Genomic DNA, 4,143 nt, shown 5'->3' on the forward strand with positions numbered 1-4,143 from the left:
CGTGACTTATGTGAATTAGAACTAACATCAAGTTCTGATGTGAAGCTGTTTGTATAACTACTATAATTCTTCTTGTCAACATGCAAGTACAACATGCGCTTTTTATATTTTAATTTGTGAATCTTGCGTAGTTACCGATAACATTTTTGAATTTATTATTTAACATTGAAAAAAATGACTCGATAGAGATCGAAATGTCTGTACAAAATTTAGATTGTTGATAAAAATAGTTTTACTCACATAATAACTTGAGTAATTTATAATCCTATATTATATTATTTAAGAAAATTTTTATCAAATAACAGAACATTAAATTTCTATAAAATGTCACTTTGTTTGCAATATGCAAATACATATATACTCTAACATTAACATAATGTATATATACGTTATATATTGCTTTTGCGAGTTATAACTAACAAGCGCTTTTATCCTTCCGTTGTTCTCTTCACTACCCACTGTTATAATCCAGACATTATTGCATTTCCAACAGAGAGCTCAGAATGCAAGAGACGGCTTTTTATTTAACGTTTCACATTGCATGGTGATTTATGACGCTGCTAAAAACAAAAAGCGATCACCTGCGGATAAAAAAAAGCAGTTGAAATGAATTACCTTTTGGATAAACTTCAAACAAACGTCCAACTATTTCGTGCCCTCGCACTCGTCGCGTGGCAAAACGCGCCGCATCGCGATGAGGATTGCCTTTCGGGCAATGTCTCGCGGTTGCGGATAATATCAAATTAATTCTTTCGCTGCCGTTTCATTTAATTTTGTCGCTCATGCGGATTACATCGTCGACGTTAAAAGGGATGTAGGCGATCGTTTGCGTTGGAAAGTAAAGGACTGGCGCGGCAAATCGGAGGAAGCGGATCGAGAGCAACTTTGCACAGTGTACCGTGGGCATACCGGACTTTCCACGATTTTCTCGAATTGGAATTGGCAATGAAGCTACCTTGGCACCACAAGATAGCTTTCGTGGAGAAGCGACATGTAATTAATCCTCCAAATGGGCGGTAGAGTAACCGTCTCAAAAGAGAGAGTTTGGGTGCAGTATATGGTGTGTACGACCGCTATCGAAGGATGCTAATAATATTGCAATATAATCGGGACGCTTTTTATCGATGTGATGCTTCGAAAGTTGATAATGCGAAAGAATTTAAAGAATTTAAAGGGCCGGAATAATGAAAGCCGACTCGGGACCGTTCCTGATTGATGATAATAAAAAATTTACTCTGTTTATAGATTTTTCAAGAGACGGACGATTAGAGAGATGTCGATGTTGCACCGTTGGTGGTCCGAGCAGATGAACCACGCGAATCGATAAGTCCATTTTCCGGGATAGAAATTCGTAATGACGAATGATTGAGTCGCGACTCTTCTGAGATTTAGAGAAATCTCGATTTTCGATGAAAAAATAAAATAAAATAAAACTGATGCCGGAAAATGCGCCATGACGTCACGCTCTAAGTCGCTAGGTGACATCGCTTATCGCAATCCAAGATTAATGTCGTGTATCGCGACCGCTCTGTCGATTTTATTCAGGTACGATACGTTCTTCCGTGATTTATAAAGTACAAATGGAAGCAGGATTTACTGCTGCAGCTTTCCGTACGAGCCGTGTTGTTGTTGAAAGTCATAGTGTTGCCGTAAGTCATCATATTTTATTACGTCGTTAATAATAATTGTGCAAAAGACATATGTTCGATGTGATGTTATTTAAACAAACAGACTTATACAGAAAGTAGTGATTAAAAAAGTAATGAATTTTAATAATTAAATTACAATTGCATCACTTTTATAAAAAATTAGCAAAATCGATCCTCCTTTCGTACAAATTTAAACCGAAATCTGCATCGCGATTAAGATATTTTGACTAAATATTGATTAAATATCACTATCGCGATTCTCCCAATGTGTAAACATTCATCGAATAAAATCGAGTAATAATTGATATTGTAATAAAACATCATCATTATATTCAATAACAATAATTAAATTATCATTAATAATATCATTACACATTAAGGACTCTATTTCCTTTTAAAATGTATGTATATTAACGTAGATACTTCAATTGTTTACGCAAAATTTGTTATGCATCAAAACACTTGACGTTAATACAAGTAACCAGTTAATGTAATTAGTTAGCTAATTATAGTGCTGTTCGATTACGGGCTTTTACAAGGTTTATTAGCGGAAATGCGATTGTTTACGAATCTGTTACATCCATCAAAATACTTGACATTAATATATGAGCACAACTTTCTGTTAAGGACAATCGATCACGGGTGATATTCGATCATCGTGACGATACTTTACTATTTCTTTTTTCCCATACTTGTTCGAAGATCATATATTCTTGGGTATATGACGAGCCGAAATAGGAACGCTTCTACAGGGACTTTCCTTAGAGGGTTTCGCACAGAGGCATGAATAATACATCCTTTTGGAGAGATACGTTGGCTTTACTACTCGTTCCCTGCTGACTTTAATGTTTTTCGGGAAGGAAGGGGTTTCCTTTTACGAGCCAATAACGAGGAGTTCGTGGAAGGTCGATACGAGGATGCGACGCCCTTTGTGTAATTGCAAAGCGTAATTTATTTACGGCACAGTGGTGCACTTTCCTCGCGTTGCGTATTACGACATATTACTCTCCCGCATGTACGTGTTTAATATCAATCTCGCTACTTGATTAAATATCCTCATCGGACGCGATAGCGCGGAAATTACCCGCGGCGTTGTTCGATACGACTCGCATTAGGTGGAAAAAAATACCTGTGCAGTTATCGCATCGCTTTTTTTTTTTTTGAGTCGCTCGCGTTAATAAACTGTAAATTGCAAATTTTATATTAATCACCAGTCATCAATCGATTTCCGTTCAATCAGCCTATCGTCAGTAATTTCCCTATATGTTCGTAAAAGGCTCGAAATTAATCTGTAACTTGTTGTAACACATGAAAAAAAAAAATTACACGGAAATGCAGAATTACAAAATTGAATTGAAAAATTAAATATCAGCAAACAATGATAATCCAATTGAAGTAAATAACACTTTCTTAGTTTTAACTTTCACTTGTGTCTAGATATAAATAAATTTTTATTTACCATTTCTATGATTTGTTTCAACATAAATGTCCAAATTAACACATGCACTTAGATAATAAACTAAATTGAAATCAAATTTAATATATTTTGTGAATTAAATAATTTAATTTCATTATTTTAGTTAAATTAATGACGTATTAAATAGAAGCAGTGGCGACCTACAAACATAATTAAAAATAACTCAAATTGAGTATAATTTGACAAACAGTGAAAAGAGACAGATCATAGTATATGTTTTTTTAATTTTTAGATTCGCATACAGCAAAAAAACCAAACTTTATCTTTAAAGAGTTATTGTTGATTCTGAAATGTGAAAATTTTATTCTTCTTCTGTAATAATCTTTTTCGTCATTACAGAATCAACATCTTTTGACTCGTATTCCTGATAGACATCCATGTCCGAGAGTTAGTGCTACTGAGAATCTCCGATTGCCATTGTTGCTCGTTATCATATATTTTCTAATGATGTTTGTGTCGACTTGTGTCACTAAATGGCATCCACTGTTTATCCATTTATGGCCAATCTATATATTTTTGGAGGATCCGGAATAAAAAAGGGGAAGAACAGGGACCGTCATCGTTTCATACAGCTGAAATTCTTTTTTCTTGCGAGCCGCGTGAATTTCAGGAAGCGTTTTTGACTTGGAAGTGGTGTATATATTGAATATACCGGGGTTAAAATGGATAGCAAAACGTGCTTTACGCGGCGAAGCGAGAAAGAGGAAAAAGAGGAGGAGGAGAAAAGGAAATAAGAATTCCCTGTCGGCACCGGGAAGCTGCCCTCCCTCCGGATATTTCTTTCTCTGGCAGTCTGACAAGCGGAGAATTTTCATTCCGCGTGTGCGCGCGCCTTAGTATCTAAGGTAATATTCCTCCCGGCATCGGCTACTCTTGAGATATTAATTCTTAATCTGTCATTCTGAAGAGATCCTCGGTCGGTCTCGCGCCAAGATTTTCTTCGCGCTCGACGCGATGCGGTTTATTAAATCTCGTCAGTCGTCTCGTCAATATCACGTAGTTTTATATATATATATA

Source organism: Atta colombica, unplaced genomic scaffold (genome assembly GCF_001594045.1).
Source record: "Atta colombica isolate Treedump-2 unplaced genomic scaffold, Acol1.0 scaffold239, whole genome shotgun sequence".
Taxonomy (NCBI): domain Eukaryota; kingdom Metazoa; phylum Arthropoda; class Insecta; order Hymenoptera; family Formicidae; genus Atta; species Atta colombica.